Source organism: Cervus elaphus, chromosome 33, assembly GCF_910594005.1.
Source record: "Cervus elaphus chromosome 33, mCerEla1.1, whole genome shotgun sequence".
Taxonomy (NCBI): domain Eukaryota; kingdom Metazoa; phylum Chordata; class Mammalia; order Artiodactyla; family Cervidae; genus Cervus; species Cervus elaphus.
In genome coordinates this window covers 23,337,349-23,351,275 of record NC_057847.1, presented here as the reverse complement: position 1 = coordinate 23,351,275, position 13,927 = coordinate 23,337,349, and the positions used below count along the sequence as shown (strand labels likewise).

Below are 13,927 nucleotides of genomic sequence, written 5' to 3'. Positions count from 1 at the left end.
GCCTTCTCACCAGTGTGATCAGTACTTGGCCCACTGCAATATGACATCTAAAAGTCCCACTAATTACCCCTTTACAATATAGTTCACCTAAGGCACTCCCAGTCAAGATTAAGAGCAGAGGAGAAGGTGTGGGGGCGGGGGGTGACATTTGTAATAGCACATTAGGTTTTCAAAAGCTTTCAAACTGTTTTTTTAAGCATCAGAATCCTTTTGTAAATGCAATCTTACTCAGACCCTCAATATATAAGATTCATAAAATCAGAACTTCCTGAAATTTGGGGAACGGGAGCAAAGCATTGCCAGCTCAACTTTCCCCAGTTACTCTGAAGTTCTAAGTTAAAAACACTGATCTCTTAGCAATTTCTTACAAAGCTCAATATCATCTTACTGTATGATCCAGCAGTCACACTCCTGGATATTTGCCTGAGAGAGTTGAAAACATATGTTTACACAAAAACCTGCATACAAATATTAATAGTATATTTATTCATAATTGTCAACAACTGGAAGCAATCAAGATGTCCTTAAGTAGGCGAATGTGTAAATAAACTGTGGTACCCCCATACAAGGCAATATTATTCAGTGATAAAACAAAAAGAAATGGGCTATTAAGTCATGAAAAGATATGGAGAAACCTTAAATACATATTAGTAAGTGTGAACCTAGTCTGAAAAGGCTACATACTATATGATTCCAATTATATGACATTCTGGAAAAGGCAAAACTGTGGAGACGGTTAAAAAAAAAAAAAAATCAGTGATTGCCAGGGGCTAGAGGGCAAGGGGACAGGATGAATAGGTGGAAAACAGATCGCAGTGGCGTAAAGCTACTCTGTATGATACTGAAATGGTGGATATATGACACCATGCATTTGGCAAAATCCACAGAACTGTACAACATAAATAGTGAACTATAGGCTTTAGCTCAAAGATAACATATTAGTATTGGTTCATCAATTGTAAGAAATGTACCACACCAATACGAGATGTCATTAATAGTGGAACATGAGGGGAAGGGGAAAGACAGTCTATGGAAACTGTACTTTTCCCTCAATTTTTCTATAAACATAAAATTTCCCTAAAAAATGTCTACCAATTAAAAAAAACAAACACTGATCTCAACAAATGCTGAGTCCTGAATAAGCTTAACAAATACTTGCTGAAGGAAGTCACTGATTCATCATTAAACTCATTTCACTTTGTCATTTTGACACCGGGCATCTCCATGAGAATAGCTTAGTGCATTCTATTCATGGGCATGTCAGCATGCTCAGCTAGATATCAAGTATGAGGTAGGCAGAATAAGGGCCCCTCAAAGATGTCCACTCCCTGAACCCTTAGATCTATGAATATGTCGTCTTACACGGCAAAAGGGACTTTGCAGATGTGATTAAGGTTAAAGGGCCTTGAGATAAATCCTACATTATTCAGGTAGGACCAATCTAATCCACAAATGCTTTGAAGCAGAGGACCTTTTCTTAGTCAGTGAGAGGAAGGTGTGAGTACAGAAGATAAGCTGAGAGATACAACATTGCTGGCTTTGAAAATGAAGGAAGGGGGTCACAAGCCAAGAAATGTGTGCAACCTCTAGGAGCTGGAAAAGGTAAGGAAACAGATTACTCCCTAGAGCCTCCAGAAAGAAGCACAGCTCTGTGCCACCTTAACTTTAGCCCACCTTAACTTTGAGACCCAGGTCAGACTTCTGATTTACAGAACCATAAGATAATAAATTTGTGTTGCTTTACACCACTAAATTTGTGGCAATTTGTTGCAGCAGCAATAGGAAATTAATATGATACATATATGAATTAAAAACAAATCTTAAAAAAAAAAAAAAAAAACAAATCTTAAATTACTGCCTCACCTCTCCAGCCCAACACAGATCCTTCCCCAGGGGAAGATCTGGGTTCCCCACCCCTTAGTCAATTATCATCCATCTAGTCATGACTTTAAGCAGGATATTATGGGGAAACATAACATACCATCACAGTTCATCATAATACAATTTTCAGAATAATGCTTAAACTAGTTCACTTTAAAAGAAAAAAAAAACAACAAACTTCCATCTCAACTGACTCTTTTATTGGGGAAGGAAAAACTGGTTTGATGTACTGCAAAGAGTTTGTGCTTTGGAGCCAAAAAGACTCTGTTTGAATCTCAACTCTGACATCAGTCTTTGGTTATAAACATAGTACTTGACCTGAGCTTCTGTGCTCACTGTGAAGTAATAAAACATAATATACACAAGGTTACAAAATATATGATATATAGACACACAAAATAATTGTCCTAATGTACATAATACTTTCAAGAAAAGAAACACTGGAAGAAGTGTTCAGCTGTTCCTCTTTTGTTTTCAGGGATGTTCACTGAACACATTATATACAAGTACCTCTAAGTAAATCACATGTGCCAGAGATTGCAATGGGAGAAGTGAGAAAGTGAAGAGAAGCATGTAAATGGATGAGCCAGTTTATAATCTATCAACCCATGTAGTTTCCTATTATTAAAAAAAAAAAAAACTCTAACATTAGATAATTCAGTGATGTAGGTGTAGGCTCCTACACTGTAAACTCAAGAGCCTGCCTATCCCTGATGTTTCTGAAAATGCCTCTGCTCCTGCATCTTCAAGATGTTTTCTGTTTAAAATTCACTGATAAGCAAAGCAAAGTGCTGCACAGCGGAACTGGATCAATACCCTGTGTCTCTCTCTAGAAGACACAATAGGTTATCCTCCATTGTTCAGAGTAATGATCGCATTTAACCCTTCAGTCTTATCCTGGACACCACCAAAACTCCCCTGGGTAATTCACCTGCAAATGATGCTACACAATCAAGTGAAAGATGACTCTAACAAGAAATGCTGAGATTTCTCTTTTCTAAAAGATTTGCAAAGCGTGCTTCCATCTTTTTCTTTCCTAGAAAGTGTACAACCTGTTCTAAAATATAACACCAGAAAGCCTCCCCTGAATACCAAAAACATAATTCATCCTTTTAAAAATAGCACCAACAGGGGAATTCCCTGGCAGTCCAGTGCTTAGAACTCAGTGCTTCCACAGCCACGGTACAGGTTAAGTCTCGTCTGAGGGAACTAAGATCCCATAAGCCACTCGGTGAAGCCAAGGAAAAATAAAAGTAGCACCAGAAGACTGCCTGTCCAGTGGAGGGTCTATGAGACATCAGTGGGGTAAGGCATTCACTTGTACTTATCTGTCTGAAGGTTATCACAGAGCACTGAAAATAAGATACCGTTATTACTCAACCAAAAAGGTATATGACAGCTTATAAAATTTTATTTTAGTATAGAAATATGCACTTGGTTTGAAAATACAAACTACGTTTAGGTGTATGTCCTATATTTTCGAGCTATGAGATGAAACAGTAAAATAATGAAATCAAGTTTTAACAAATATGGCAGGACTTCAACATTCTCAACGAAGGTATCTCTCTCAAAGCGGAATCCTTGAAAGCTATAAAATTCCCACGATACTGCTATTATCAAAATATTTTTGTAGCTCCTTTTGAGGAATTGTATTCTGAACTCAGGTATATCTTTCTGATACTTGGTCCAGATACTGGTACCTTGAGTGATGGATTTTACTGTTGCAAAGAGTCCAAAGTCATTTGAAGCCTGGTTTAATTAGCAATGTAGTTTATTGATGGAGATTAAGCATGATGGATCAAAAATGAAGTTTGAAGATAAAATAAAAAACTAGCCAACAAGACAGCTCTAAAATGGGAGATTTAAAAATTGACTGAGCAATGACATCACTGACCTAGGAATATAGGATTTCAAAGTGACTGTTTTGAAAGAAGAAACCCTCACTTGATGTATGCTACAGCATCTGTTAGAGAGAGAAACAGTCTCATCACTTTTGAGAAGTGATTTTTAAATGCTTGGCCTCAGGACCCCTCTGCACTTTTAAAAATTATGCAAGACTCCAAAGAACTTTTATTTATATGAGTTATGACTATTGAAATTTACCATACCAGAAATTAAAACTGAGAAATGTATAAAACATTTGCTGGTTCATTTTAAAATAATAATAATAAACCCACTACATATTTATATAGGTGACATATATTTATGTAAAATTGCTACATTTTACAGAATAAAACAAAATTTACCAAGAATAACAGCATTGTTTTACATCTTTGCAAATCTGCTTAATGTCTAGCTTAAGAGAAAATTGCCAGATTCTCATACCTGCTCCTGTTGTGTGTGTTCTGGAAAACACTGTACACTATGGAAAAATGAGAGTCAGAAAGATAGGCAACATTTTAATGCTATAAGAATAACAGCCTGATTTTACAGAATCCCTGAAAGAATCTCAAGACCCACAGGTTTCCTCAGACCACACTGGAAAAACCACTGCTTTAGAGTCACATCTGGAGTCTAACAATGGACTCAACTGTGTGTGTGTTAATGTGAGTATATGTGCAGAGGTCTGTGTGAGCAAGTGTGTGTGTGTGTGTGTGTGAATGCGAGTATGTGTGTAGATGTTGTGTGAGCGAGTATGGTGTGTGTCTGCATGTGTGTGTGCATGCACTAGGGTGAAAAATGAGAGCTAAAGAAAATACAGAATGGGAATTCAAAAGCTCCTTAACGTTGCTCCAAGGAAAGTAGATTTTTAAGTCTTCATCTTTCTAACTTCACTCTGTACTCTAATAGAGTGCTATGTTAATTTGCCCCAGCAGTTCACCTAAAACACCACTGTCTCCTGTATTATTTAGCCGCACTATTTATGCCCTGAGTGTCCTTACTTGCCAATTAAGTAGGCATTTCAGTCTTTGGTAAGCAAAATGAGTCAGAGGAGCAACCTGGACCATCAACTGCAGATCTGTTGCTTAAAGAAACCACATTGTTTATTCTAGACATAAGGATTGCTCTCATTCCAAAGTGACCCCTGATATTATTCAGTTAACAGAGCAACCATGGAAGATCCGAGCCATCCACCCACAAAACATGATGAAAGCAGGAGGGATGGGAGAAGGAGAAGGCACCAGATTCAGCTTCCAGAACTCCAAAAGTTGCAGGCACGAGCTCTCAGATAGCCAGGAAGGCATTTGCTGATGTCTGAAGATGAAGGTTTTGAAAATGAACATGTCTTGGACTGAACTTTTGAAGAGAATATTACAGTTTACAAAAGACTTCATGTTGGCACATATAAACTGAGCTCTCAGTATGTTCCAGGGTATTCGCTCTCTCAGGAAAAAGATCACTCAATTGTTCTGGCCCTTGGACTGTATCTAACTCGCTACATGTCCCAGGACAAATCGCCTCACTTCTCTAACCCCAAGTTTTCAAATAGTAAAACCAGAGACATTGAAAGAAATGAACTGACCTTTTTGTTCTATAATCCTAGAGCCTAGTGGTAACCTACAAATACAGAGAAAGAGAAAAGACTCTGAGCTGTGTGAGGAAGGAAGACAGTAGGCACATTTCTCCTATAACCTGCATAAGGTCCGGGACTCTTTCAAACACTGTGGGTGCCCACCAGTGGGACAGAGGTGCTGACGGACGACATGGATGCCATCTAGAAATGCTCCCAGAGCCTCGGAGCAGGGGGCATTTCCCCACCTCTACCAAGTGTAGCTGCTTTCCAGGGACTCTGCCCTTTCCTGCTCAGGATCTCATTATTCTCAGCGCTCCAGATGAAACACACAAAACCTGCGATGCTGAGCATAAGGCCTGGCTCAAGGTGCGCTCTCCTGTGCAGAGAAATAGGCCGTGTCACAGGGACACAAATACCTGGCTGTAACCAGGATTCTCAATGGAATTATCCTTAACCTTGGAACCTCTGAGCATAGCTAATGTTAAGCCTTCAGCTAAACATGAAAATGGTAGCAGCCTAGATCGCGTTCCCCCGAATGACACTTTTCCCACCTTGCTCTCAGCTCTGCCATATGCGCACATGAAATATCAAATTGCTTACAGCTCATATTGAATAATGAATATGCCCGCCTCAGCCTATCACCAAGCCTTCAGCAGTCTGCCTGGGGAACTGGGAGAGATGTTAGAGGTTTGCAGGCCAAGCACAAAATTGAAGACAAGCTTGAATTAATAATTTGCTTATATCTATACATGTGCTTCAAAATAAAGTGCAAATTGAATAAGGTAATAACAGAGCTTGGGAGGGGGGGAAGGCTTCCTTTTGCAAACTGCTGACACTTCAATTTCATTATCTCTCACCACCCTGAATGCGATTTGCAAATGTGCTCTCTCTATGTCATCAAGTGGGAATGTCTTAAGGAAGAGCCAAAAATGAATGGAAAACAATTCCATGGAGGCGCAGAAAAAAAAAAAAAGGAAATTAAACATCTCATTTTAAGCAGATTCTCTCAGAGCATTGTTTCTTAAAATTGGGCTCTGTGGACTTCTGCATCTGAATCATCTGAGCCTTCCTTGGAAATTCCAGATAAGTTTCATAAAATTGTCTATTCCAGGTTACTTCAACTTTGTCCTGCATTGACACAAAAATCACTGTTCTGTTCTTGCCAGTCACAGCTGCATACGTACCTCAGGAGCCATGTTTTTTGATCGGTCATTTTCGAGTACATTTGCCCCTGTATGTTGGTGCCTTAAAATGTAGACACAGTCCCCCTTGTGTCTTTAATCACTGTCTCCCTGAAACTATAATCAGGCACTTGTAGAAGAATGAAAGCATATTTGGGTCCAGTCCCAACATCTTACCCTATTTAATTCTTCTTTTTCTGGGTCTGAGGCCATTAGGCAGGAAATAGGTAAAAAGAGGTAAGAAGATAGGTACACACACACACACACACCCAGAAACAAATTTAGATTCAAAATACTGGAAAAACCATATCCCCAACAAATCTCAAAGAAAGAACAAGCCGAAGACTTCCCTGTTTTCCTGTTCCCTTGGAATATTCTCTGACTATGCTCTAGGAATACTCCCTCCTTAGCAAATGCGATTCCTCTCCTTCCCTCCCCTCCACACCCCTTCCCTCACCTTCTCACCCTCACTCTTTCAGTCCTCTGCAAGAGATTTCAACCTTCCAGGTTCCTTAAGGTTGGGTTAGGTTTCCTCACATGTGTTCCCATAGCCCTTACTACTTTGGATTAAAACTGCCTAATGACTTGTCTATAATTTTACTAAAATAGAAGCTGTAACATAACAACCCCAACTTGTTGGGTTTTGCATCCCCAATACTCTGTTCACTGGCTGGCATATAATAGAAAGACATGTTGGTTAAATAAATGAGTAAACGCACCAGCACACTTAGACCAGTCTGACTTATTACCCAGAGGAAGGAAGGTGAGGCAAGCAGAGAAAAGGAAGATTATGGATCTAGGGATGAGTGATGGGATACTATGTCTCCAACATCCAGGTTACTGGTTTGCATGCATACTTGGTAGGTGACTTATGAAAATTGATATCAATAAATTCCTATTTGGTCGTGGGTATTAACATCACCTCCAGGGGCCAAAATCCAAAATTAGAAGAAATGGAAAATCACTATTATGCATTTGAACTATCACTGTCCTCTAAGACATAAAGGGTTGGTTGGACAGTAGAGGCCAAAACAATCATTTTTCCTCTAGAGGCAGGTAAGGAACCTTTTGGTGATCACAATCCATGAAAACCCAAACCAAAAAGATGTCTCTGAGGATGTTTATCTTGCATTACCTTTTGTCTTCTATTAAGAGGTCCAGGTAAGGACAAAGATGAGGAAAACAACCTAGCAAAGTCAATGCTGGCCACCTTCTCCCTTTGCGGAGTAGACCCTATACTTAAGAATTAGAAATAGACAGAAATGAGACTGTTTAACATAATCTTGGAGAGATTTCAAGAAGTAGAAGAGAAAACAACACAAAATGTCATATGGAAATGTTATAGGCGACTGGTCTGTTTCCTTACCTTTTCCAGCTCCCAGAGGCTGCACACATTCCTTGGAACTCATGTCTGTCTCTCACCACTTCCAGTTTCAACTTTGGCCATGGAGCTGTCTACTCATGGCCCAGGACATGAAGAAGTGGAAGTAGCAGATCTGGTGGGAGCTTGAGGAGCAGTAGATCCAGGTGCTGCCCAACACCAATGAGGTGGACTTAAGAGAGCATGCGTGATTCACCACATCACATGAAGCCCTGCACCAACCTGCAGTGCATGAAGAGCATGCCTGGCGCTTCACAACTGCCTTCCTCCTCTCCCACAAAGTCTCTCTTGTGGGCTGACTAACCCAGAATTATATAAGGAAGGGATTTCTGAGAAACAGTTCCACTTAGCTAAGCGGATACAATCCAGAGCCACCACATGTGCCCTGTAAGACCTGGCATGATCTGACCCCTGCCTACTCCTCCATCCTTATCTTAGTGAAATTCTCCCCTTTTCTATTATTTTTTTATTGGAGGATAATTGTTTCACAATGTCGTGGTAGCCTCAGCCATATATCAGCTCAAATCAGTCATAATCACATTTATATATTTCCCCTCCATTTGGCCTTGGAGTACAGAATGAAGCAGGGAAAAGGCTAATAGAGTTCTGCCAAGAGAATGCACTGGTCATAGCAAACACCCTCCTCCAACAACACAAGAGAAGACTCTACACATGGACATCACCAGATGGTCAACACCGAAATCAGATTGATTATATTCTTTGCAGCCAAAGATGGAGAAGCTCTATACAGTCAGCAAAAACAAGACTGGGAGCTGACTGTGGCTCAGATCATGAACTCCTTATTGCCAAATTCAGACTTAAATTGAAGAAAGTGGGGGAAACCACTAGACCATTCAGGTATGAGCTAAATCAAATCTCTTATGACTATACAGTGGAAGTGAGAAATAGATTTAAGGGACTAGATCTGATAGACAGAGTGCCTGATCAACTATGGATGGAGGTTCGTGACATTGTATAGGAGACAGGAATCAAGACCATCCCCAAGAAAAAGAAAGGCAATAAAAGCAAAATGGCTGTCTGAGGAGGCCTTACAAATAGCTGTGAAAAGAAGAGAAATGAAAAGCAAAGGAGAAAACGAAAAATATACCCATTTGAATGCAGAGTTCCAAAGAAAAGCAAGGAGAGATAAGAAAGCCTTCCTCAACGATCAATGCAAAGAAATAGAGGAAAACAATAGCCTGAGAAAGACTAGAGATCTCTTCAAGAAAATTAGAGATATCAAGGGAATATTTCATGCCAAGATGGGCTCAATAAAGGACAGAAATGGTATAGACCTAACAGAAGCAGAAGATATCAAGAAGAGGTGGCAAGAATATACAGAAGAACTGTACAAAAAAGCTCTTCACGACCCAGATAATCACGATGGTGTGATCACTCACACTCACCTAGAGCCAGACATCCTGGAATGTGAAGTCAAGTTGGCCTTAGGAAGCATCACTACAAACAAAGCTAGTGGAGGTGATGGAATTCTAGTTGAGCAATCTCAAATCCTGAAAGATGATGCTGTGAAAGTGCTGCACTCAATATGTCAGCAAATTTGGAAAACTCAGCAGTGGCCACAGGACTGGAAAAGGTCAGTTTTCATTCTAATCCCAGAGAAAGGCAATGCCAAAGAATGTTCAAACTACCACACAATTGTACTCATCTCACACGCTAGCAAAGTAATGCTCAAAATTTCCAAGCCAGGCTTCAGTAATACATGAACCGTGAACTTCCAGATATTCAAGCTGGTTTTAGAAAAGGCAGAGGAACCAGAGATCAAATTGCCAACATCCACTGGATCATTGAAAAAGCAAGAGACTTTCAAAAAAACATCTATTTCTGCTTTATTGACTATGCCAAAGCCTTTGACTGTGTGGATCACAATAAATTGTGGAAAATTCTGAAGGAGATGGGAATACCAGACCATCTGACCTGCCTCTTGAGAAACCTGTATGCAGGTCAGGAAGCAACAGTTAGAACTGGACATGGAACAACAGACTGGTTCCAAATAGGGAAAGGAGTACGTCAAGGCTGCATGTTGTCACCCTGCTTATTTAACTTATATGCAGAGTACATCATGAGAAATGCTGGGTGGGAGGAAGCACAAGCTGGAATCAAGATTGCTGGGAAAAATATCAATAACCTCAGATATGCAGATGACACCACCCTTATGGCAAAAAGCGAAGAAGAACTAAAGAGCCTCTTGATGAAAGTGAAAGAGGAGAGTGAAAAAGTTGGCTTAAAGCTCAACATTCAGAAAACTAAGATCATGGCATCCGGTCCCATCACTTCGTGGCAAATAGGTGGGGAAACAGTGGAAACTGTGGCTGACTTTATTTTTTTGGGCTCCAAAATCACTACAGATGGTGATTGCAGCCATGAAATTAAAAGACACTTACTCCTTGGAAGGAAAGTTATGACCAACCTAGACAGCATATTAAAAAGCAGAGACATTACTTTGCCAACAAAGGTCCCTCTGGTCAAGGCTATGGTTTTTGCAGTAGTCATGTGTGGATGTGAGAGTTGGACTATAAAGAAAGCTGAGTGCCAAAGAATTGATGCTTTTGAACTGTGGTGTTGTAGAAGACTCTTTGCGTCCCTTGGACTACAAGATCCAACCAATCCATCCTAAAGGAGATCAGTCCTGGATGTTCATTGGAAGGACTGATGTTGAAGCTGAAACTCCAATACTTTGGCCACCTGACGCAAAGAACTGACTCATTGGAAAAGAGCCTGATGCTGGGAAAGACTGAGGGCAGGAGGAGAAGGGGACAACAGAGGATGAGATGGTTGGATGGCATCACCGACTCAATGGACGTGGGTTTGGGTAGACTCCGGCAGTTGGTGATGGACAGGGAGGCCTGGCATACTGTGGTTCATGGGGTCACAAAGAGTTGGACATGACTGAGCAACTGAACTGAACTGAACCCCCGTCTTGAGCCTCCCTCCCACCCTATTCCACTCCCCTGTCTGGGTCGCACCAGTCTGGGTTCCCTGTGTTATATAGCAGCTTTCCCCAGAAAGATTCCCTTGACCGAGATTTTCTGCAAAATATTCAATGCCCTGTTAATTGCCTGCTCAAAGTCTAGCTGTACCGTTAGAGTACAAGCTCCAAAGGGGCAAGGACCATGTGCACGGTATGCAATACTATAGCCCAACCCTGAGCATGGTGCCTAGCACAGAGAAGGCACTCAATAAAGACCAGATGAATGTACATCAATTGGTATATCAATAGACTTCTTCTTCACTGGGATTCCAGTTAAACCACTCAGGATTGATAGTTATCCAGCTTTATTTTCAAAGAATCTCTGAAGTAGGAAAGACAGCTACTTGAAAGAGAATTCATTCCAAAGTCTGACATTCATTTTCATTGTACTTCACCTAAATCTTTAATGCCTTTAAAACTACCCATTGACTTTCCTAATCTAAGAGATATAGGCCACTAAATTATTATATATTAGCACCAAGGAAGACAAGGGATTCTCTCTCTTGGAGATTTATTAGAAATAGTACACAGCTAACATTCTTACATTATATTAGAACCACCTGCCCAAAAGAAGGAAGATGGCGTCTATGACCCTTCAGGGAAATTCCCGTTCAATGAGCCTATCAAAGTTATTTTACTAGCACAGCCATGTAAGATTAATCATCTTTGTGAATTCTTAATTGCTGCGGTTGGACAACCCCTAGAGAGTAATTGTACACCACAGCAGAACTCACACTCCTTTTTCATTCTTCCATGATGAAGGAGAAAGCAGGAAGAAGCAGTAGCTCACTGCCATTTACTCATTAATTCATTCAAGAAATAATTAAGGATGTTTCCTACACAGTAAGTTCTAGGGATTCAAAGATGGCTAAAGGAACTCAGAGTCTAGCGGGGAGAAAGCCAAATAAACAGACATGGTTGGTACTTCTTTACAAGAATTTAAAGACAAGCAGATGCTTTAAAATAAAATAATAATAAGTGACCCAAATATCATAGAAAGTGCTCAGTAAGTATTAGCTAAATGTCAGACACTGTTGTGAGCATGTTACATGAATTAACACATATATTCCTGATGACAACTCAGTGAGTGGATTTGTTTAGTATTTCCCATTTCCACAGATGAGAAAACTGAGCCACAGAGAAGTCAAGTAACTTGCTTCAGGCCACACAGCAGGTGTCCAAAGCCCACTGCTTTCCCACAGTGCTACCCTGCCTCAATCTATCTCCCTACTCCCTTGCAGGATCCTTCCATGACTATTAGCCTTAATGATTACAAATTAAGCTTTCAGAGGTTCGATAATTAATTTTTAGAACATAATGAATTGTTAGTACTTTAACAAAAATTACATTTGAATTCTATAGAGGAATCAACTTTGTAAACTCTTCATTTGTGAACACAAATACCTACATAGTCTTAAAAGATAAATGCAAATTACTGCCCAGGAGGAATGTCTGCCTTTGAACATGTCTCATCCTTGTCTCTATCTGTGCTTCTTTCTTCACCTAGGCCTGAACAATGGTGGAATGATCCACCACCCAGCACGCAAGTCAGCACATCTTGCAGGAAAAAAGGAATCCCCAGTAACTATACAACAAAACAGTTTCTACCCTTCTCCTTCAAACTTAGGATTTCCTCAGCAGATTTTGCCGAGAAACAAAGTAGTCTCTGCCCAGTCCAAGGTGGAAGAGGGAATGCAGCATATATAGAAAATGTGATTCTTTTCATTCTATCAGGAGAGGTAAATAAGCTTACAAATCATTTACTGCTTGTGCATTGAAATGGACAGAATCAACACATAGAACCCTCTTAAGGTGTTCTGCCGCAGTATCTAACACAATCCCTCACCTGTCCAGCTCTGGTTGGTCCACACTGGATGCTACTGAAGCCCACTGAGGCAGCAGAAAGGCTTCTCAGAAGATCCTGGATTTGAAGAATATGACATGGTGAATCTGTTGGAGAATTCAAGTAGTTCCCTATGACTGGAGGGCAGAGTAGTGGGAAGAATAGATGGTGAGGGTGAGGTAGGGTGGTCATAACGATGAACCTAAAGAAATAAACAGGGGCTGGATCACTAAGCGTGCATCGACTTGACAGAGAAGGCTATGGAGAACAGTTGGAGGATATGAACCAAGGGAGATCACTCCAGCAGTGACAGTAGAGAAGACAGATGAGAAGTCCTTCCTCGAGAACTTGTGTTGTCATCTAGCATCAAAGCAATAGCCCTGCCTACTCAGTTGAGATTCTCCATGGCACCTAATAATAAAAGATCAAAATAAAAGATAAAAATCATCTCTTTGGTTTTCCCTTTTCCTTAGCTGTGGTCATAGAATATACATGAAGCCAAGTCAGGTTCAACTGTTGACAGCAAAACTCCGTGGAATTTACCACTTCCCAAGACAGACAAGACAAGTTGAGGAAAGACAGACAAGAAGTTGAAGATCTAGCCATGAGAAATGAAGAATCTGTCTAAACTTTTTTTTAAAATTAATTTATCTATTTTAATTGGAGGCTAATTACAACATTGTAGTGATTTTTGCCTTACATTGACATGAATCAGCCATGGGTGTACATGTGTCCCCCCATCTCAAACCCCTCTCCCACCTCCCTCCCCATCGCATCCTTTTGGGTTGTCCCAGTGCTCCAGCTGTGAGTGCCCTGTTTTAGGCATTGAGCTCAGACGGGCGATCTATTTCACACATGGTAATATACATGTTTCAATGCTATTCTCTCAAATCATCCCACCCTTGCCTTCTCCCACAGAGTCCAAAAGTCTGTTCTTTATATCTGTGTCTCTTTTGCTATCTCGCATATAGGGTCATCATTACCATCTTTCTAAACTCCATGTATATGCATTAATATACTGTATTGGTGTTTTTCTTTCTGACTTACTTCACTTTGTATAATAGGCTCCAGTTTCATTCACCTCATTAGAACTGATTCAAATGTATTCTTTTTAATGGCTGAGTAATATGCCATTGTGTATATGTACCACAGTTTTCTTATCCATTCATCTGCCAATGGACATCTAGGTTGCTTCCAT

General features: G+C 40.3%; 1 protein-coding gene across 8 annotated transcripts in view; it reads right to left on the bottom strand.

The window, feature by feature from the left end:
• The window catches only part of LOC122688494 (histone-lysine N-methyltransferase SUV39H2-like), a 380,972-nt gene that overhangs the window by 255,015 nt on the left and 112,030 nt on the right, over positions 1 to 13,927 (bottom strand). For 2 of the 8 annotated variants that reach the window (XM_043894502.1, XM_043894501.1), the window contains one exon: positions 12,733 to 12,931. The exons of 4 other annotated variants lie outside the window; for them this stretch is intronic. The gene's annotated coding sequence lies outside the window, so the exon portion shown is untranslated. Of the gene's footprint in view, positions 1 to 1,851; positions 7,750 to 7,882; positions 8,557 to 12,732; positions 12,932 to 13,927 lie in introns of those variants that run through there. 2 more of the 8 variants (XR_006339481.1, XM_043894506.1) reach the window with 2 other exon arrangements.